Source organism: Nannospalax galili, unplaced genomic scaffold (assembly GCF_000622305.1).
Source record: "Nannospalax galili isolate Female #2095 unplaced genomic scaffold, S.galili_v1.0 scaffold1409, whole genome shotgun sequence".
In the NCBI taxonomy this organism is placed as follows: domain Eukaryota; kingdom Metazoa; phylum Chordata; class Mammalia; order Rodentia; family Spalacidae; genus Nannospalax; species Nannospalax galili.
The window spans coordinates 300,390-324,239 of NW_008359780.1; the positions used below are offsets into that span (position 1 = coordinate 300,390).

Sequence of the window (23,850 nt, forward strand, 5' to 3'; positions counted from 1 at the left end):
GGAGCAAGCCAGTATGCTGTATTCTTTCATGGACTCTGCCTCGGTTCCCGCCTCCAGCTTCCTGTCTTGAGTTCCTGCCTTGGCTTCCCTTAAAGATGAACTGTGACCTGGATGTGTAAGCTGAAAGAGATTCTTTTTCCCCCAGGGGTCTTTTGGTCTGATGTTTGTCACAGCAACAAAAGCCAAACTAGAACATATGCTAACAGTGCAATATGATTCATGACACATTTTATTATTTTTTTACATTGATTTGACCTAAGATTTGAATTTTAAAACCAGCTATGGTCAGGGCAGCAGGGCCAAACCTAGCTAGCCACCATAGCTCACTGAGACCTTCTAAAGAGAATTAAAATGTTAACAGAAGAAACTTAATATTCTCCGTGTTTAATTCTTAGCTTCTGCCATTTTAAATACAAAGCCAGCTGGGGCTGTAGCTCAGGCGGTAGAGCACTTGCCTAACACTCACAAAGTCCTGGATTCTATCCCCAGTACCTCATAAACCAGGCATGGTAGTGCATGCCAGTAATCCTAGCACTCAGGAGGTAGGGACAGGAGGATCAGAAGCTCAGAGTCATCCTCAGATGCTTGAGGCCAGCCTGGGGATACATGGGACCCTGTCTCAAAGCCTAAAAATAAACAAATACAGACGTTATCAATCACTCTGCACACAGCCTTCTGACTTGGTGGTGGGAAAGTGATTCGCATTCATCAGAAATCATACTTTGAACTTTTTTTTCTAAGTTTCAAGTTTGAAAATGCTTTATTTCTTGATAAGTATGCATTCTCTGTATATATTATGTAGGTCAATGTGATATGTCAGCAAGTGCATGGAATGTGCACTGGTCAGGCCCAGCTTCCCTTGGCCCTTCCTCCACCAATATACACCCTCCACAAAAGCACACCCTTCCCATCTTCTAGGGGTCACTATTCAAGCCCACCTCTCTTAGCCTCACATATCAGACAAACAAGTGGTACTCAACTATCTATGTCAGGCTTACTGCACTTGAGATAATATCCTCCTGTTCCATCCACAGGGTCCTCTCTGAGAATGTTGGGCATCAGTAGCAGTCCTCAGCTCCCAGTCAGTCCCACGAATCCCATCAGAAGCAAGCAGTGCTAAAGCACTATGTGCTAAACTAGCGTGTTCCATAGGTTTGCATATTTTGAATCTGAGGTGAGTTTATAAGTCAAGGAACTACTGCACTACAAAACCCTGAGGGTTTAGGAGGAGTCCAGGAGCTCAGTGGAACACAGTTGAGGCTGTGTAGGGGAAGGTGCCTGGAACGGCACCCAGCTGAGCAGCTCTGCATGCTGGATGCTGTCCCAAGTCAAGGGGTGAGAGTGTCCCAGTGTTGAGGGATATTCTTGGAGTCCAGCAGGACAGGGGTGCCAAACAGGTCTAACCACACACAGAGCTTTGACAAAGTGCAGACAAGGAGGTGTGGAGGTCCAGATGCAGGTGTGGAAGGCTACAGCGGCAGCTTCAGGGATGCTTGGGAAGTACCCACAGCTCAACATTGTGACTCAGTGTAGGTGAAAAATGACAGGGGAGGGGCTGAAGACAGCTCAGAGTCAGGAGCCTAAAGAGGAGCTAGATAAACATCTCAACTCCCACACAAAGACGGAGAAAATACTGTAAGAACAGGAAAAAAAACAAACAAACAGGGATTAGAGATTGGCTGAATTAACAGAAGAAAATGGCTCCTTAGAAACAGCCAACCAACTTCCCGAGCTGAACGATCTGTGCAATTACTGTCTACTGTCACTGGTAAAATAATCGTGGTCACAAAGTGCTGCTTCAGGTACATCCTTGTCAAATTACGGCAGAGTGTTTGGCATTCAATGAGCTGTAGAGAGAGGAGAGGAAAATGGGACTCTGACAGTTCAGGTGCCAAGAAACCTGCACAGTATGAGTCATCCCGACCTGGAAAAGTGCAATGAGGGGCAGACATTGGGAATGTTGACACTTCTATCTATTTGTAAGAACCATCTAACTGTGTTTCTATCAAATTGACCAAATACAGACCATCCAGAGGCGCTCTCAAAGTAAATTCCTTGTTTGCTTTCAGCTCAAGGGCATGTTGTCTTTTTATGTGTGTGGGGAGGGGTGTGTGCACAGGCTCCTGCACATGTGAGGTCAGAGGAGGATGCTGCCTGCTCTATCACTCTCTGCCTTACTCCTTTGAGACAGGGTCTCTCAATGACCTTGGAGCTAGGTTGGCAACCAGCAAGCTCCAGCAATCTCTACCACACAAGCAAAGGGGTTACAGGCAAGGGCAATCACACCTAGCTTTTTATTTTTTAACATGGGTGCTGGGGATTTAAACTCAGGTCATCATGCTTATATAGAAAGCATTTCCTACTCACTGAGCCATCTCCTCAGCCCTATGGTGTATTTTTATAAAAGTATATAAGTGCTGATATCTATCTTTCCTGTTTAATATTTAAATATTTATCTTATGTTTAATTGTGTGTGTATGTGTTTTCAAGTGAGTATAGTTGACTAAGGAGGCCAGAAATGGGCATTGGATCCCTTGGAGCTGGAGTTACAGGAGGTTATGAGCCACCTGATGTGGATACTGGGAACTAAACTCAGGTCCTCTACAAAAGCAGTATGTGTTCTTAACTGCAGGGAAGCTGTGTTCAAAATGGCGCCGACTGCCTCAGTGGGAGGAGGAGCTAAGGAATTGGACCAAGGACCAAAAATAAGAAAAAGTGTAGGTAATTGGAGACTAACCAGGAGGAAAATGCATGAGCACCTTGTGATCACCATAGTAGTGCATTGAAAGGAGCCTGCGTGCTCTACGTGATCTTCCACAGGATTGGAGGATTGTGGTTTTTGCCTTTATAAGCATTGTAACACTTACAATAAATGAGTTCCTGCATGACTAAACTCCCTGCTGCGTCTGAGAGTCTGGGGAGGCAGATGAATGGGCGAGCAGCACACTTACCCCTCCTCAGCCCCCATTACTGAGCTCCACGTCCTGCCTCGCTGGCAGGCAGAGGCTCAGCACTTAACCACTGAGCAATCTCTCTAGGCCCTTACCTATTTAATTTTGCATGAGGCCAGAGGTCAACCTTGGGTGCTGTTACTCAGGACATGTCCACCTTATTTTTTGAGACAGGCTCTCTCACTGGCCTAGAACTCACTGATTCAGTAGCCTGGCTGGTCAATGAACTCAGAGTTTCTCCTATCTACATATTTTCCCAGCACTGAGATCATGTACACGAGCCACCATGCCTGGCTGGGTTTTTTTCATTATTAATTTTTATTTTTAAAAAATTTTATGTGCTTGTCAGACTATATGTATGTGCACCAGGTGCATGCAAGTACTTGTGGAGGCCAGGAGAGGGCATCAGATACCGGAACTAGAGTTACAGACAGTTGTGAGTGCCCATGCAGGTGCTGGGAACCAAACACATGTCTTTGTAAGAGCAGCAAGTGCTCTTACCTGCTGAGGCCATGGCTGGTTTATAAACTTGGGTTTTAGAGATCACACACAGGTCCTTGTTGTTTGAAAGGCAAGCACTTTACCAACTAAGTTGTCTCCCAGTGGCAGTTCAGTAAATTTCTGCACTGTGCTTATTAAGTTAAGAAATGGATTTAGCTGAACAAAGCAGCTAAATCCCTGATGGTCTCAGAAAGCTAAAAAAGAAATGCTCTATACAGAATGTCTCTCCTTTGTCATTCTTCAAACATCCCCAGTAATTTCCAGATTCTTTTCCTATCTACCAACATGGAACAGAAGAAAAAAATAAAACAGTCTTAGTAACAGTTTTCCAAAGACTCCCACTATGAAATGTCTAATCTAGTGAGGCAGGAGACATTTGCAGCTGGTCTCTACTACTGGGAAAGAGGAAGGAAGCAGTGTTTTCAGAGGAGACTGCATAGCACATCAGGTAACAGACCAACAAGTCCTCACTGAGAGACCCACAAGGGTCCTGAAGTGTGTCCACACTCCCAATCTTTTATTCTCATTTGCAAATATAAGACATTCCAGAAATCTTTCAGAGCTCATACATTCAGGATAAACCCTAAGGACACCTTTCTAAGATCCCCAGAGATTCTCTAATCAACATGATTTCTTAAAAATGTGCTGCCTGCAGAACTGGTAGAGAATCTGTTTCTAATGGTCACGTGATCACACGAGAGCAGAATCCTCACTTCACCCCGCCCTGGGTCTATTTCTGTTTGAAATAGAAATGACACACTATTAAAAACTGCAATATTTAGATGTCTGAAATTAGGTACTTTAACTCCAAGGTCTAATTTTAAATGTAACTATTCTCAGTTTCCTTCTCGGCTGTTTCAGTGAGCAGCACTGTCTCTGTTTGTTCACTTAGCAATAATTTAGTTTTGTGTAATTCCATTTAATCCCCATTTGGAACTCAGGTACCAATTTTGCTCTGTTTTTTAATAAAAGAGATTGCTTCTTAGCATTCTGCTCAGTATAGCCCCACTTCAGGAAGCCAAGTCCTGACCTCAAAGCTCCACTAATATGAAAATGGAACATTTGGCAAACCCGGCAGTCATCTGAAAGCAACCTGAGCCAGCCCTGCCAGAATGATCAAATCAGGCCATTCAAAGTCTGTCTCACAGCAAATTCTTTGTTTGTTTGCAGAACGAGGGCATGTTGTTTTTTAAAATTAATTACTTTGTGTGAGACAAATTAACTAATTTGTGTGTGTGTGTGTGTGTGTGTGTGTGTGGTATATACACATATGTGGATGTGCACACCCCTGTGCACATGTAGAGATCAAAGGAGGGTATTATGTTTCCTGTTCCATCACTCTCCAACTTTTTGCTCTGATACAGGGTCTCTCACTGAACTCAGAGTTAGGCCAGCATCCAGCAAGCCTTAGCAATCCTCCTGTCTCCACCCCTCACAACAAAAAGGTTGCAGGCATGTGCAATCACATCTAGTTGTTTTTTTTTCTTTAACATGGGCACTGGGAATTTGAACCCAGGTCCCTATGCTTGTATAGCAAGCGCTTTACTTGCTGAGCCATCTCCCTTGGCCTCGTGTTGTTTTCTTATAGAAGTATGCAAGTTTCAATATTTATTTCACCTGTTTAATATTTTAAAGATTTGCTTTAGTTTTCATTGTGTGTATATGAGGGCTCGAGAGATGGTTAAATACACATGCTGCTCCTGTGGAGGACCCAGGTTCATTCAGTTTTCAGCACCCACATGGCACCTACAACTCTAGTCTAGATTTCCACCACCTCCTCTCTGCAGGCCAGCATCCTCATCAGTGGAGCTGACTCCATCCACTGCTGAAACTTGTTCTTCCCAGTGTAGAATTTTAGTAGACTGTACACACTTGCACGTGCACACACACACGTACATGTGTTTGCACACATACTTTTCAGAGTGAAACAATAAAAAAAAGAACAGGTGGGCATTTCTGTTCTCTTTGGTTTATATTCTAGTACGAATATAAAGAGCAACAACAACAACAACAAAAATACAACAGCTAACAGAAATAACTTCGCAGACACACACTAGTGATCTGCATGGTACAGCCAATGGCGCATATCTGTCAGTAGAGTGGCCCAGTAAGCAGCATTTGAGTAACAGGTATTCAAGAGAAAACTGAGTTCCTATTTCACATCTCAAATGCAAATAAATTCTAAATGGATCACAAACAGAATGTGTTGTGATAAAACCATGAAAGAATTAAAGAAACCCAGGAAGAAGATTCTTAAATGATCTTTGAGTGGAGGTTGCTGTGAGGCTCATACATCATAAGAGGAAATACTGATTCAATCAGCAGCATGAAATAAAAATCTAGGCACAGGAAACACATAGCATTTCACAGTCTAAGAAACAATCATCTGAATATAAGGCAGAAAGGAAAACATCGAGGCCCAGTGGGCAAAGCCAAGACTAAGCACAGAGGGAGGGCTCACAGCCAAGGGAGTACAAATGGCTCCCGAGAACATGGAGAGTCTCAACTCAATTCTTTTGGTTTCTGTGTGTGAATATGTGTGGTATAGGTATTTGTGGTGTGATACATGTGTGTATGAATGTTCACATGTGTGAGGGCACCCCTGTGTGTGCATGATTGTGAAGGCCCAGCGTTGATGCCAGGTGTCTTCCTCCATTGCTCTCTGCACTGAGGCAGTCTCTCACTGAACTCAGCCTGTCCAGTCAGTCAGCTTGCCCTGGGGATTCCTGTCATGGGACTACAGGTGGCTGTCATGTCCACTTGTTATTTACATGGGTCCTGGGGATCTGAGTTCTGGTCTTCACACTTGCTTGGCAAGTGTGTTACTCACTGAGCTATCTCCCAGCCCCTCAACTTGATTCTCAGCTGGAACACAAACTAGAGCCTGCGTACCTACGTTCTATTCCCATAGCCAAGTTCTCCACTGACAATGCTTTTCAGGGACAAGACACTTTTGTACTAGCAAGAGTGGAGCATGGCATGACCTAATTTGATCACATCCTCAAAGAAAATGGGAGAGGCACAAAGCCTTCTATGTAAAACAGTGCTTAGTCTAGACATGCTTGGAGACAGGCCAGTATGAATCCCTTACACAGCTACTGACTGATCCTCACAGGAACCCAGTCCACCAAAGAATAGGCCACCCATCCATCCAATGGCCCACCATGGTGATCACAGCCCTGTCACCAGGAATACCTTGAGAGGACTGTTTCTGGTCCCCTCACCACCCCTCCAACCCCTTCAATTTGGCATCTGTTCCCACAAGTTGCTCCTGAAACATCATCAACACCCACTCACAGCTAATGTCAACTTCCACCAGGGAGCTCCTTGGTGCCCCTCCCAAGTGAGTTTCTTGCTTCCTCTGAGCCCCAGGGCTGTCCTCCCCTCTCCTATCTGGCCTACATATCCTGGACCTCAGGTTTGAGAGAGGAGTAATAGGATGTGGCTACGATTGGAATGATCTGCACCCCTCACCCCACACATAATCCACTCACTTTCAAAAGAAAAGACCTTAGCCACTTTCAAGCCCTACTTTGTCTATTCAAGTAAGAAAGACATCCCGCCTCAGCAGAAGAGTGAAAATTTCTACTCCATTTAAAGTGAAGGCTATCCTCCCTTCCCAAGTCAGACTGTCTCCTGCCCAGGGATAGAAGTGTTCACAAAGAAGGCCCTGCCAGCCTGCTAGCTGCAGTCACCATCTCTCAGCAGGCTGGGACATAAGAACAGTGGAAATGCACAAGGCAGTGATCAGGGTGCCCCCTTCTTCCTCTCACATACACCTGCCTTGGTTTTTGAGGGCTCCTCCCTACCAGAAGTACAGCAATCCCCCACTTATCTGTGATTTCACTTTCCATGATTTCCATTACCTGAGGCAAAGTGCTGATCAAAAATATTAAATGGAAAATTCCAAATACAGTAAGTTTAGATAGTATGTCATTCTGAGTAGTATGATGAAATCGTGTGGCATCTAAGTCCTCCCTCTGCCCAGTGTATTCACACCATACATACTACCCACTTGTTAATTACTAAGAGGCTGACTGTTGAGGTAACTCATGTTTGTTTTGGGGTAACACTTATTTGACTAATGGCCCCAAAGTACCAGAGTGGTGAAGTTAGAGATTCAGCTAAAAGAAAGCCCCAAACTGCTTCTTTTCAGTAAAAAGGTGAGAATACAATGTGATGGTTTGAGAAAAAAGAGAGATGGACCTGGAGAGATGGCTCAGCAGTTACAAGCACGTGCTGCTCTTGCAGAGGACCAGAGTTTGTCTTCCAACACTCATGTGGGGTGACACACCTGAATGTAACTCCAGCTTCAAGGTATCTGATGCCCTCTTCTAGCCTCTCTGGGCATTGCACTCACATGCACAAACCCACATGCAGACACACATACATAATTAAAAATAAAATATTTTAATTATTTTAAAAGAGAGAGACCATATACATATAACTTTGAGTTCAGTGCGTCTTCTTTCAGTTCTGTGTTGTTCTTAGTTACTGCTGTTAATCTCTTACTATGCCTAATTTATAAACTGCACCTTCTCATAAGTATGTGAGCACATACAGTTAAGTATCCTGTGTGATATCAGACACCCACTAGACAGCCATGCACATACTCCCCATGCACAAATGGGACTGACCCATTTGGGTCTTTCAGTGAAATAGTTAATATCCTCACCACACACACACCCCTCCAGGAGTCCAGAGGGCAGGGTCTCCAGCCTCACATGACTGATATGACCTTGATCTTTAGCGGAAAGCTCTCTGGGTCCGCACAGGAGCTTCTGCACTTCTACTGGCTGGAGCAGGAGGGTACTGTATTCACAGCAGCTCAGGTCACATGCATTATGGGGTGAGTCAACCATCATCCTTGGAGCCACCCAGATCCAGGATAACATGTCCTGACATGTGAGCCATCTCAGAGCTCTGTGCTCGATGAAGCTGCTGGGGACCACCTGCCCCCCTCCCCAGGGGTTCACTGGGCTCTAAAGATAGTCTCTTCTGTTTCCAGTCAGTTCAGGGTGGGCTTCTAGGTGGGTGTCAGTCAGGGACTAGCCAGACAGATTTCTTCCCCAGGCTTTGCAGAGCACCAGAGACCTGCCTTCAGACTGTGGAGTGGAATGTCAGCTAAAATGTGGCCAGAGTACCACTCCCCTCATTAATTACTTCCACCCGCCTACAAATCAAAGGGATCTCATTCTCTCTGTTCTGAATATATTTTATGCAAGTGACTAGTTATCTTGAGTTCTGGCCCCAACATCCCCAAGAACCAGAGTTTTATAAATAATTACATACATTATTTCTAGTTGCATGTTTCACAGGCTTGGGGTTGAGACAGGGTCTCCTTATAGCCCCAGCTGATCTAGAACTATGTAGGCCAGGCTGACCTCGATATCACAAAGATCCACCTGCTTCTGCCTCCCAAGTGCTAGGATTAAAAGTGTGCATCACCATGCCTGGCCACTATCTGCATGGGTTTTTTTGTTGTTGTTGTTTTGTTTGTTTTTGTTTTGTTTATCTGCATGTTTTAAACTTGCTACAAACTTAATGTTTTCAAACACATGTTTGAAATGTCTTAGTGTTTTAATTATCCCCATCAAAAATATTCTCAGCCCAGCCTTCCCAGGTGGGAAAACACTGCCACCTTATGGATCCCACCCCACCCTTGGGGTCTGCTTTTGTGTCCACCTGTGCACAAAATGCATGCACCTCTACCCACTGGAAGAGGCCGGACTGCCTCATCTGTGTACAAGAAATCTGCAGAGGAGTGGAGATTATGGATGCATGTATAGAAATAGAGAAAATCCAAGCATTTGTCTCCCAGTGGGCTATAAGGTCAGGTACCTAATCAACAAAGAACTTTCCATGGGACTGGAGCCAAGGCTGAAGGGGTAGTAGAGGAAGACCTTCTGAAACATGTGACTGGACTGGGCAGGAAGGAGCCACCTGGATTGTGGGAGTCTGGTGGGCAGCAGTGTGAGGCAAGGAGAGCTGGGATCAAAGTCACAGTGGATACAGAGACCTCCATCTGATGGTCGTTCTATGAACACAGTCATGAAATTTTTTCTCCTGTAAGATTTTTAACTACTGGCCCAGGAAGATGAAAAGGAACTATGGGGATAAAGGGAAAGAAGGGGCTTGAGAGACAGGGATAGTAAGCAGGAAATGGGGGAAGGGGGTACTTTAACTGGGGAGGAATAGGGAGGACTAGACAGGGAGAGTAAGAGGAGAAATAATAATGCTTATATGGTATTAAAAGCAGAGAGAAATGTATTAGCTCAAAGTCATCCTGAAAAATACATATACAATAAACATAGAGTCCATATGTCTAGCTGAAAGCTATATAACAAAAACAGGGCCAGACAGGAGAAACCTCCCTTCAAGCTGTTGGTCAGGGTAGTTCAATAGACTCCAAAAATAATACAGGCTATTGATACAGCCCTTGATTGTCTTCCAGAACTTGAAGGTAAGAGCCTATAGCTAAAGACAGGCTGTATTTTGGGCAGAGGGCATGGAGCAATGGAGGTGGAACTGATCTGAAAGCCTCTTCCCTGAAGACTGGCTCTCATGAAATCAGAGGATACCATACAAGCTGCCAAGGGAGAAAACTAATCAATGGTCCTACCCAGCTGTAAAGTCTAATAAATAACAATGACTCACCCAGCAAACTATCGCTATTGGTGCAGTGGTGGTGCTTTTATCTTGAGGGTAATCAACAGCTGTCTAACTGGAATTAAGGCACACTCAATGGAAAGGAATTCATGTGTGATACTCTAACCACAGCCAAATACATATGATTCTAGAGAAAAAAACTACTTTACCATACCCCTAGACGAACATAATTTCTTACTTTAGTCTAAATATGCATCCTTATAGTTACAGACAAGTGTACCTTTCACTCCTCATCAAAGAAGCTTCGTTTTGCAACAGATGGAGACTATGACAGTGTTCCACAACTGGTCAAACTCAGAGAATAAGTGTCTGTGAGATGCTTAACCCTAAGTGACTCATCTTCAATGTAACTTCTATATATAAGATGAATGCATCTCTCAGCTCTAACCAGAGAAGTCTCCTTATACAGAAGATGGTGATTAACATAGAAACTCACAGTTAGCCGAAGTTCAGGGAACAAGAGGTCACAGAGTGCTTATCCCTGAAAAGGACGCCGGTTTCAAACCTCTGCCTCCCAAGGCTCAGGGATCATTGCAAAAAAGGAGGTGGAAAGATTGTAAGAGACAGAGGGGGTGGATGGCCACAAGGAAACAGAATATTTCCAGACAGCTAGTCATTTACTCATATGAACTCCCAGCAATGGTGACAGCATGCCCAAGTTCGCTACAAGTTCAACTTAAGGAACTTTTGGCAAGTGATGGCTGCTGGGAGCAGGCCAGATAGTATCTTACAGTGATGGGACTCTTGGTCCAATGAATGGACCCACACTGAAGGACATTTGGGGACACAAATCAGACTCTCTCTCTCTGCCCCCCCTCTATACACACACACACACACACACACACATTCATTGTGATTGTGAGGGGACAATGGGTGAAGTGCAGATAGGAGGGGCTCTAAATACTGTCAAACTATATTGTATGAAAATTGCAAACATTCAATAAAAATTTTTATAAAAGATTTTGTTTTGGGGGGGTGGGGAAGGGGGACAGTGTCTCCCTGTAGCCCCAGCTGGTCTGGAACTTGCTATGTAGACCAGCCTGGCCTCAATCTCACAGAGATCTTCCTGCCTCTGCCTCCAGAGTGCTGGGATTAAAGGCATGTGCCACCACACCTGGCTTAAAAAATATTTCAAATACTGGGATGGACAAGGCCTTCTGGTCCCACCGAGTTGCCTCTTGTCAATGCTCAAAGTCAGTCAAAGGGAGAGACACACCTGCCTTCAGTGTGCTTCAGGAGGATGTGATTTTACAAATGAGATTGTGAAGAAGGGGCTGGCTAAGCTGTTATGTTCCAGGGAAAACGGAGATGCTACCACTAAAATCCCAGTATCACAGAGTTTGGGCCACAGAAGGGCTGAACCACAGAGTGCTGAATCATATAGGTTGGACCATGCAGGACTACATCATAGAGACCTGTACTACAGGGGGCTTTGCATTGCTCTAAGTGCATTCAAGGTGTGGGCTTATTTAATCTTTATCTACTCTAGAGCTGACCTCAGGTTATAGCATCTGGAAACCAGGAACCATGGTGTCTATTGTTCTGCTTGGAGTGGTGAGAAACCATGAAGGACTATGAGGTAGGACTCAGCAGTAGAGTCCACTCGTCAACATGAACATGAGTAAATCAGTGTACACATGCCATGAGACCACTGTACCTGACAAATTCACCCAATACCAACACTTCAATCAAGGCACCCCCCCCAACCAAGGCTCAGGGAACATCTTGGAAGAGAAGGTAGAAAGAACATATGAGCCAGAAGATGGGAGCAATGTTGTTGAAATGCTGTCTTCCATGTGTGGTATGACTGCTGAACTCATGAACTCACAGCAGCTGTAGCTACCTGCACAGGACCTGCACATGACCAAGCCAGCCAAAATCCCATCATAGGTGGGGTAAATGACCTCCAGGCCCTGCTCCCTTGCTGAGGAACTATTGACAGTTGATAATTGCTGAAGGAGGGAGAATTGTTCCTTTTGGAGGATGTGTTCACTAATAGAATTCCTACTCTAGCAGATGGCCCCACACCCAGAGACATGTGGGCAGCACTAGCTGGAATAGTGGATATTAAAAAAAGACATAAAGGGGCCTGGAGAGGTGACTCAGTGGTTAAGAGCACTGGCTGCTCTTGCAGAGGACCTGGATTCAGTTACCCAGACAAGGAAGTTGGGAAATATTTGTGGCAGATATGGAGAAAGTTGGAGGAGCAAAATGGGGGATACGGATATGGTCATATTTCATTGTATACATGTATGAAATTCTCAAGGATAAAGAAAATCTTTTCTTTTTTTAACTTTTGTGAACTTCATACAATATATTTTGAACATATTTAGACTCCGCTCCCCTATCTGCACCTCCCTTAATGCCGCCGCCTAATTTCAAGTACTCTGTTGTACATATAAAGTAAGGCTAATTAAGTCAAATTTGTGTCCCCAAATGCCCTTCGGTTTGGGTCCATCCACTGGAGCCTGATTAACCCATCCAAAGCAGAGTTTCCCAGACAGCTGGGCGATTGCTCATATGAACTCAGAGCAATGGTGACAGCATGCATAAGCTCAAGCCAGACAAAATCTCAGCACAGCAGTGAGGAAGTGGCTAAGAAGCCCCAACCCTTGCTGGAGAATAAAGAAAAAAACTTTAAAGCACAAACTTTAAAAAGATCTTGTCTTTTTGCTATAATGTCACAACATGAAATCTTGACTGTTTTTAGCTATGATCTCAAAAAACCAAAACATAGAGAGAGGGAGGGATGAGAGAAACAAACAAAGGGGGAGAGAAAATCAGAAACCAATGGGCTCCCACTCTTACGCTGTTAGACAAGATATTAATATTAAAGACGAGAGCAGTGTGTCCGACGGTAGGTCAGAGTGAGGACCGAGGCCCTGGGAAAACTCCACCTGGTCCTTACAAGCTGTGCATTTTGGAATCACTTATCATCCCTGAATTTAAGCTTCCCCATGTATGAAATGGATATCCCTGAATTTAAGCTTCCCCATGTATGAAATGGAGATAAGACCACTTTGCAGATGTAATCATGTGATCAAGTGAAGTGATTATTACAGACCTTGGTTTGGAACTGTCTGCTTTTTGGGTGTACAACCTTCAGAGCCCCCAGAAACAAGACCCTAGCCTCTCCTCTGACACCCAGAAAAAAAGAGGGCCAGTAGATACCCAATCAGACACCCACCACTGGGGACTCCTCCTGACTAGGCAAAACTGCCTTCTTTTCACTTCCAGCCAATGGTCTGGTTGGTTCCAGCGCCTCGCCAAACCTGTTTGAACTTGGGGACCTGCCTTCAAAGGCTCAAAGACAGCTCTCACCCCTTACACAATCTTTTCTAAGCACAGTGCTAGGTGTCATGTCCATCAGCCACCTCTGCCTCCCAGCTGCCCTGGGAGGGTTCACTACTCACTACTGTTGTTTTGTGTGTGTGGTGTATGTGCATATGTATTCGTGCATGTACTTGTGTGTGTGTGTGTGTGTGTGTGTGTGTGTGTGTGTATGTGTAGGCCAGAGGTCAATGCATGGTGTCTTCCTCAGTTCTGGCTGCCACCACCTCATTTTTTTAGAAAAGATCTATCACTGGACCCAGAGCTCACAGATTCAGCTAGACTGGCTGAGCTCCAAGGATTCTCTTGTCTCTGTTTACCCAACAATGGGGGTTCAGACTTGTGCCACAGCACTTGGTTTTTACATGGGTGCTAGCGGTCTCAACTTGGGTCCTCATGGTTTCACAGCCAGCATGTTACCAACGGATCCATGTCCCCAGCCACCACTGCTATGATTTGAATGTGACTTGTCACCACCCAAACTCACACTGAAGTTTGGTCCTCATGGTGGCACTGCTGAAAAGCAGGGCATCAGAAAAGAGTCTGGACACAGGGCCTTTCTTTAAGAAGTAGGTTAGCCTGCTTTTCCTCTCACATGTACCTGCCACTTTCCATCATGGGTTGGAGCAGCATAAAGCCCTCACCAGAAGTCACAAAGATGCTGGTGCCATCTTGGACCCAGTAAACTTGCTTTAATTATAAACAGTTCCATTATGAGTGTTCTAATATACCAGCAGAAACTGGACTGAGAGCCTGTTATAAGAAAGCATCGTCATGGATTTGGCCACTCAGAGTACCATGGTGACCCAAGAAGACTAAGAGCAAGTATCTGTCCTTCTAAACATACGAAGTGGAGCAGGAGACAATGAATCTCCTTGAGAGGCATCAGTACAGCTCAGCTAGTGTCTCCCACGAGGAGTGGGCTCCTCTGGAGACCTGCAGCAAGGATTTACAAGTGACACAGAAAAGCCCTGGGCACATTACCTGCTTGTGGGTCCTGGGTAAACCTGAAGGCTTCCCCTATTCCAGTCACTCGCTTTAGTTAACTGCAGATAGATTTTATGATGTGTAGGGCATGACATAAGGTAACTAAGTTTGACCCAATCACTCATCTTTCCCCACAGCACAGCCCATCAATATCCAATCCTGTCCTCAGGGGCAGATTTGAGAATTCCTCTTCCATCTGGCTACCCCATGAATCATCTCTCTCTCTCTCTCTCTCTCTCTCTAAGCTGGCGACTAAGCTCTCTCTCAAGCTGGGGACTAATCGCTCTTTCCTCTCCTCTCCTCCCCTCCCCCCCTCTCTCTCACACACACACACAAGCTGGGGACTAAGCTCACAACCATGAGCATCTTAGGTTAGTGTTCTGCCATGCTATACACCAGGCAGCAAGAGACGGCATGATTGCTGAAGCTCAGAAGCTCTGACCCTTGGGTCCAGGCTGAGGAATGTGGGCCTTGCCTGGTGGGATGTGATATGCATGAAGTCTGAGGTTCAGTGGCGGTGTGGGTGGGAAGAAGGCTGCGAAGCCAGGAGGGAGGAGGGGCAGAACTGGGGGAGGCTCTGTCCAGGGTGCTGACTGCATCCTTTGGCTCTCAATGCTGGTCCTTATCAGACATCGAATCTCCCTTTGGTACAGACCTGACTAAACATCAGATCTGTCCCTCAGTCGTCTGCACTCACACTCACTTTTCTATTTAAAGTGGCAGCTAGATCATGTTGGAGACCTCTGCTAGCCAGGGTAGTTGAGACATTCCTACCGTCCTTTGCCCTCTAAGGCACAGAGAAAGAGGGCCAATGTCCCCAGGAAGCCTTTCCCTAAAGCACATGCACACAGGTCTCAAAGGCCCTCAAACAGTTTAGGTGTGAGGAGGATTTCAAAGATCACTTATGCGAAGGCTGGAGCCTGCATGTAATGACGTTCATGGTCATTCCACATAAGTTCTAACAGGTTTCCATTCAACTGTTTAGTTCAGCTTCCTGCAAGTCTTAACACACACACACACACACACACACACACACACACACACACACATGGGGGGGGGAGGGGGGAGGGAGAGAGAGAGAGAGAGAGAGAGAGAGAGAGAGAGAGAGAGAGCTTGCATTCAGAAATGACCCAGGAGTCACCAAGCCTGAAGGGGTGATTTCTAAATGCCTCATCACCCACCCTGGCAGGGAGCAGAGAACAAGTCACCTCAGCAAGACCCCCAGGATGTCTGCGTCCACATTCTTGAATTTGAAGCAAACTTTCTTCTGACTCAACCCTCGGATTTTGGTCTGCATCAAGGATTAATAATCAAAACTATCTGCGGTTTTCCTGAGTATTAAGTGGCATCATCTGTGCAGGGGCACAGCTTAAATGTTCACGGTGCCTAATAAACAGTACTAGCCATGAATGGCATTGTCAATACCCAATGGAAGAATACAGAAACATAGATTTTAATGCATAGATGTACACTCATGTGCACACTACACACAGACACAGAGACAAGCACAGAGACACACACAAGAGGAAAATTAGAAACTATAGTTCCACTCAGATCCTGTTTGAAGAAGGTTCTCTCTTGCCCCTTTGACCCCAATTTCCTTTCATGATCATATAGAAATATACAGATATAGGCTGGGCATGGTGGTGCATGCCTTTAATCCCAGCACTTGGGAGGCAGAAGAAGGTGGATCTCTGTGAGTTCAAGGCCAGTCTAGTGTACATAATGAGTTCCAGGCCAGCTGGGGCTACAGGGAGACCCTGTCTCAAAAACACCAAAAAATATACACACAGAACACACAGATTTAGACAGATATCAGATATGAGGTCAGAAATGAACACACACAGCTCAGACTATCTATCTATCTACCTATCTATCTATCATCTATCTATCTATCTATCTACAGTTTCATTTCTAGTTGCTGATAAAATACCTTAACAAAATCAACTTAGGGGAGAAAAGGCTTATTTTATCTCACAGTCCCAGGCTCCAATACATCACTGCTGGGGGGGTGTCAAGGCTGCAGGAACTTGAAGCAGCTGGTCTCATCACATCCACAGTCAAGAGCAGAGAGAATGAAGCACATGCGTGCTTATACTCAGTTCAGTTTCTCACAGTCTATGACCCAAACCCAGGGAATGTGACCACTCACAGTGGGTGGGTCTTCCCACATCAATTAACATAATCAGGACAATCTCCCCGCCCCCCCACAGGCCAACCTGACTTAGACAATTCCTCATTGAGACTCTAGATTGTGTCAAATTGACAACTACAACTAACCATCACACACACACATACGCACACACAAACACGAGAGAGAGAGAGAGAGAGAGAGAGAGAGAGAGAGAGAGCATCACACACACACATATGCACACACAAACACGAGAGAGAGAGAGAGAGAGAGAGAGAATTATAACATACATTCAACAATAATAATCTGGTGGATTACAGCATATTACCCCAAGAGAAACAGTCTCAAAAAACCATAGGAAAGTAAGCATATCCATGTATAAGCATATATTGCTGAAAGATACTGTATTAACCGTTGTTTTATCATCATCGTCATAATCATCATTCACCTGTATTAGTTACTTGTCTTATTGCTGTGACCAAATACTTAAGGAAGGATGGGTTTATTCTGACTCACAGGGATACAGTCCACCACTGTAAAGAAGACACGGCCACCAGAGTGTGAGACTGGCTGGTCCCATTGCATCCACAGTCAGGAAGTAGAGAGTAGACAGGAAATGGAACCAGGCTATAAAACCTTAAGGCAGCTCAGAGAGATTCATTTCCTCCAGCAAGACTCTACCCCCTAAAGTTTCCACGACCTTGTAAAATAGAACCACCTATTGGGGACCAAGTGCTCAAACACTGGAGCCTATGGGGACATTTCACATTCAAACCACAATAGTGCTGGAGATGCTGTTGAGAGACTGTAGGGTGATCCTGCAGTCCTTGCCTCACCCCTGGCCCCACTGTAAGCACATGCTTGTGCACACACAAGGCCTTGTGTGCATGCACCAAGTGGCTCCAGACATCCTTGTCTGAGCTGGGCAAGCCCTAAGCAAGTCAATGATAGAACCCAAATTAAAATGAAGTTTCTTTGTGCTGGAGCTATGGCTCAGTGGTTAAGAGCACGCTGCTCCTGAAAGGGACCAAAATGCTTCCCAGCACCCACATTGGGTGGCTCCAGTCACCTGTAACTCCAGATCCAGGGAATCTAATACCTTTGGTCTCCATGGGCACCTGCATTCACATGTACAGACTCAGACACAGACACCGACACAGGCAGACAGACAGACAGACAGACACACACACACAGAGAGAGTAATTAAAAATAAAATAAATCTTAAAAACAAAAAAATAATAACCCCACCTAAACTTCCTATTCCTCAGTCAAGGAGATCACAGCAAAGTCAACTACACAGCAGGCAGATGGTTTTCACTGATGAACTCTGGCTCACCACGGGAACCTCAAGCACATTTCATGTCCAAGGAGAACAGCCTCCACATCTCAACCACATCCTCCAGCTCTGGCCCTTCCTGGGAAGTTCTGTGGAGCTGGAGCCACACCCTCCCACACCAGGCTGTGCTGATCTTGCCACAGGCTATGGCACCCTACCATCCTCCCGATGCTCCAAGGGGCATCTAGGCAGGACCCCAAGCTTCCTTGGGGCCAAAGGCAGAGTGGAGGGATGCCCTGGGTTCTTACATCACATACACATCATTTTGGTGTCCACTTGGCTCATCCAAAGATGTCCTCCTTTATCAGTATTTTATCAACCGTAAGACAACCACAGACTGCTATTATAAACTAGAAGACAATACAAAATACAATGATTGGAGCATCAACTCCTAGAAACACATACTCTGTGGGCACACAACTCCACTTTTTCCTCCCAAAATGATCTTTAATATCACAAAAGAGGTCCTGTTCATTCAGGGGAAAGGCTCTGCAGCCAGCAGCATCAGAAACAGGTGGGCATAGTCAGGACTAGGAAAGGCCGAGGCAGCGCTGGAAGGAGAGGGCTAGAGAGGGCAGAGGTCAGGGAGATGCAGACACCATATCCCAACCAAGCGGTGGGACCAAAAAGCACATCAAATTCGGGGTGTACCATGAGTCCACCAATTCCAGGTGTGGACCCAGCCCAGGCCCTGTGGAGGCAGCCGGCACCTGCAAGGCAAAAGAGAAGAGCTGGTTCATTCTGCATCACTTACACAGCATTAACCAGTCTCCCAGGCCCTCCTAACCCGGAGGCATTCATTTAGGCAATGCTATCAACCTTGTGGAAAGTCCTAGTTCCCTTTTCTGATCTGACCACAGGGCCTGCCTGTCATTCTGGGGTGCTCCTCTGGGTGGTGCTCCAAAGCTGTGAGTGTGGCTCCTCCCTTACCTCTGTGTATTCTATGTGGATGTGCAAGGGAAGCCCCACTAGCTAACCTGGGAAGGAAAGGGACAAGAGGTAACCTTAAAAGGAGCTTAAATGGAACATGCCAGGTAAAATTTCCAGGAAGCTCATTGGGAAGGCTGCCCTGGGAAGGCAGCTTGGAGTGAGGTGGAGGGATGGGGGCAGTGGGGTGTCCCCACAGTGAGAAGTCCCACCTGACACTGCATCCTGAGTTCTGTTCAACACTTCAGGGTGAGGGAAAGTTCTCAGCAAACTCAGAGAAAGCAGGTGTTTGTCCCCTGCTGCCCTGAGCCGCAGGCCTAGAATGCCCAGGATACATAGAAATCCTTCCCACTGGGAAAATAAACTCAGCTGAAATGCAGGGAACGTTCTTCACTCTTCCTAGGACCACAGGATATCGATGGAGTCAAAGTTGGAATTTATATCTAGGTTCGAGAACCTGGTTTTTCTCAGGTCCTAAAGGTTCTTAAAATCACAGGAGAGGGGTAGGCTCCAGAAGTCCTTGACCACCTTGGTTTGCCCATCCACACGGAGATCACACCATGACCCTCCTGGAATGAGGAAGCAAACACCCCACTCCTACCGCAGGTCCATAACAAATGGGAGGGAAAACCTGGGCCAGCACCCAGTGCCCATTTAGAATCTTATCTAGTCACCATAGTGCACAACAGACCAGGGCAAAGCAGTGTGCTATGCTGACAGCACACCCAGTGCACCCAGCGCACCCAGCAAACTTCCCCAACTCTCGCCGTCTGTGAGGACTGTGTTATAATTCATGCCTTGACTTTAAAAGCCATTTTCAAGGGCTGGGGATGTAGCTCAGATGGCAGCATGTTTACCCAGGATGCACAAACACCATATAAAACTGAGTATGGAGGTGTATGCCCATGGTGCAGCACTCAGGAGATGAAGGCAGGAGGATCAGACATTCTAAGTCATCCTTGGCTACTTAGTGAATTTGAGCCTAGCCTGAAACCTGGACTCTGTCAGGAAGAGGAAATGGGAAAGGAAAGGAGGAAAGAGGTGAGGCCACCCTCAAGTACACACACATACACACACACACACACACACACACACACACACACACGCGCGCACACAAGCACATGCATGAGTCCTGAGCACCCAGCAGGGCAGAGTATCTTCAAGAATAAGGTAGAAAGTGATAAAGTAAGACACCCAATACTGTCCTCTGGTCTCTACATGCATGAACACATATGTCTGTCCACCTCCACACACACGTGCACACACACAAAGTTAAATGTAGAAAGCAAAATAAATGAGATTATGATATTATTGCTAAGATTTTACAGGAGAGATATTTAAGACGGAAAAACTAAAAGCCACAAAGGTAATGCTTGGTAGACATGCTCTAATAAATCCTTTTTAAATATTCAGAAAAATACACCTAGCACATATAAAATATGCAATAAATTACCCACAAATTGATAAAAAAAAGAATCTGATAGAGAAATATGTCACTGTGAACAAGACCATTTTAAGAAAGGAAATGAATCCACCCACCAACTGCATGTGGAAAGGTGCTTGGCTTCCTAGACAAACCTCATAGGAAAAGAGCAACTATTAGTTTGATGGTGAAACTGGAAAGATTGGGCCAACAAGATGGCTTAACAGGTAAAGGTGCTTGCTGCCAGGTTTGGTGACCTGAGTTCAGTTCCTGGACCCTACATGTGTGCCCATACACATAAAATAAAAATTTTTTAATGTAATAAAAAAATTAAACTAGAAAGATTGACTTTAGTAACTGTTAGTGCTGCAAAGTTAAGGAGAACAAGCTACTTTCCTAAGTGCTAACAAGGACATAAGCACATCTGCAGAGAGGCCACTGCCTCTGTGTCCCCTAGCCATCCACTCCAGGCCATCAGGCCAGGGGTGCAGACAGTGCTCATGGCCCAGCCTTGCCAGGCAAAGCCAAAAATGGCTGACTCTGTGCTCAAGCAGCTGTACTGTACAGCTATGGACAATATAATCAAGAGTAACAAATGGACCAAGCCCTTAAAGGGGAGGTGTGTGAGCATTTCTGTATGCACGAGTGTGTAAAAAATGTGGGAAGGGGCAGACTGCTATCTCCCGTTCATGCTGATGGCCTTCATCCACACCTCTTTACTGTCTGACCCACTACAATATGAAGTTATTGGTTTCATGAGTGTGTTGTGTGTGTCTGAAAGTGTGTGTGTGTGTGCACATGTGTGCAAGTGCTTATGGGTGTGCATGCACATGTGTGCACATGCCTGTGTAAGACAAAGGTTCATGTTGGATATCTTCTTCAATCACTTTTCTGTCTTCCTTTTTCTTCTGTTTTCCTCAAGGTAGGTGTTCAAGCTCACCTGGGGTGAGGCGGAGGCTACAGAGTCGAACGGGCCTCTGGGTCGAATGCTCAAGGGCAAGGAGCCCACGGTATAGCAGACAGCCTGGGGGCTCAGGGCTGATGCTAGATCTCAGTTGTAGAACTCCTGCCTAATGTGTGCAAACCATGATGGATGGGTGGATGGTGGGTGGGTGGGTGGATGGATGGGTGGATGGATGAATGGATGATGGATGGATGGATGGATGGAAGGATGGAAGGATGATGGATGATGGATGGATGAATGGATGGAGATTATTTTAAAGAAACAGAAGCCATACATCATCTCCTCTGAGTGGGAGGCAGAAAAAGGCTCATTGTTCAGCAATATGTATCTCTCTCAGCTGATAGCTTAAGTGTTAAGGTGTATTTAACTAAATTACAGGAAACTGAAAATCAGCTCATTGAATAAGATTTTCAGTGTACAAAGATGTTCCTTTAAAAGAAGTTATCAGCTTCTGGCCTACGAGCTATTCAATGTCTGCATTTTTCAAGGCTGGAAGTCGTTGGTGAAAATGTGAAAGAACATTCTGCAAAAATGCCAGAAGCTGAATTTTCTAAAAGAAGTGGCCGCCACCCTGCCAAACATGAGCGGTCTCACTCACTTTCTTCCCTGAAATTTAATTAACACGAAGCAGCTGAGTCCAATATTGTATGACTGTATTAATTCAACTGTGAGCCTAAAAATTTACAGCCACTTTCGAAAGAGATGCATCTTTGCTCTGGAATTGTTATTGAATATGTTAATGCTATAATGAAATGTTTCTTCTAATCATGTGGTTATTAAATAATTTTTTAAATTTCAATTTAATTATTTTTATTTATTTATTTATTTTTGTCTTTTTGAGACAGGGTCTCCCTGTAGCCCCAGCTGGCCTGGAACTCACTATGTAGACCAGGCTGGCCTTGAACTCACAACGATCCACCTGCCTCTGGCTCCCAAGTGCTGGGACTAAAGGCGTGCACCATCACACCCGGCTATTTTTCTTTTTTCAGACAGGGTCTCTTGTAGCCCCAGTGGGCCTGGAACTCACTATGTAAATGAGGCTGGCCCTCAGTGTCACAGAGATCTGCCTGCCTCTGCCTCCTGAGTGTTGGGATCAGTAATTTGATGCAGCATCATGCGTGCTGCCCTCTTAGCCGTTAGCTTTCTCTGTAACTTCATCATCCACCACCTCCCAAGTGCTGGGATCAGAAGCCTGCAGCACCACACCCAGTTTATACAGGCCTGGTAATCAAACTCAGAGCTTCCTGCATGCTGGGCAAACACTACCAGCTGAGCCACAGCTCAGCTCTGATGCTGCTTTTTGAAGATTACTCCTGGATTGTTGTTTCCAGTATTTTCTTCCAAGTCACTGAAGCTCATTCTACAAGCTTGAATGCTTAGGCTCTCAAGGAAGGGATCAGGGAAGAACTCTGGCCAACCATGGGTACCCTCATGGTTGAGGGTCAAGATCATCAGATTGTGTTGACAAAAGCAAGTACCAAGCATGCACATGTTTACATGTTTAGAAATGTCCGAATCTAACCTGCAGAAGAGACACCAGTGAGCACCAGGACAGCCAGGAATCCCAGGGTGCATCCTGGGGTTGAGAGGTAGTTACCATGTCAATGAAGCTGGCTTGGGATATTGCTTCCATTTACTCAGACTTTATGCTGACAAGCACATATGAATGTGCTAGAATTCTTTCTTTTCTCTTTAAAAATATTTTACTTATTTTTAATGTGTATGAGTGTATTGCCTACATGCATGTAAATGAACCCATGTCATGCATTAACCCACAGAGGTCAGAAGAGGGTGTCAGATCCCCAGAACTGGAGTTACAGATAGCCACCATGTGGGTTCTGAAAATCGAACCCGGGTCCTCTGAAAAAGCAGCCAGTGCTCTTACCTGCTGAGCCATCTCTCCAGTCCCGTGTTATACAACTCCATCCACAGAATAACTGTCACTCATCTAAATTTCATGTCTAATTTTTAATCTATGTACTTCCTTATTTCCCATGGCACAAAATGATCCACCATTCGGTTCAGCTGTAAGAAGTTTCTCTTCTGCAAAATGTCTTAACTGGCCCAATAAGTTCCATCCAAAGTCTGAGCACCTAGGAAAAGCCAGGCTTAGGTGATCCAGGTAAGGGTCTTCCAGTAAGGAAGCTGGAGAGGCGGCTCCATGGTTAAGTGCACTTGCTGCTCTTTTAGAACATTCGAGTCTAGATTCCATCACAACTACCTGTAAACCCAGCTCCAGGGGATCCAACACTCTCTTCCGGCCTCCATAGGGACTTGAACATGCATGTGTGCATACATGCACACACACACACACACACAAGGAAAAATAAAAGGTCAAGTCTGGTAGGGAGGGGAGGGAGTATCCCGAGGGAATTAGACATGCTTCTGGATAACTGTGAGGCCCACAGCAGACAGGGTGTGCTCTGTAGCCCATGCACACAGAAACCAAAATTCACAGGGTAGGAATAGTCAGCTTTATAAAAAACCCAGAGACAGTAATGAGGGAATTAGACATGCTCCTGGATAACTGTGAGGCCCACAGCAGACAGGGTGTGGTCAGTAGCCCATGCACACAGAAATCAAAATTCACAGGGTAGGAATAGTCAGCTTTATAAAAAACCCAGAGACAGT

General features: G+C 45.4%; 1 protein-coding gene across 3 annotated transcripts in view; it reads right to left on the bottom strand.

Annotated features, from left to right (window-relative positions):
• The window catches only part of Shc3 (SHC adaptor protein 3), a 219,120-nt gene that overhangs the window by 100,804 nt on the left and 94,466 nt on the right, over positions 1-23,850 (bottom strand). The gene's annotated exons all lie outside the window — the stretch shown is intronic.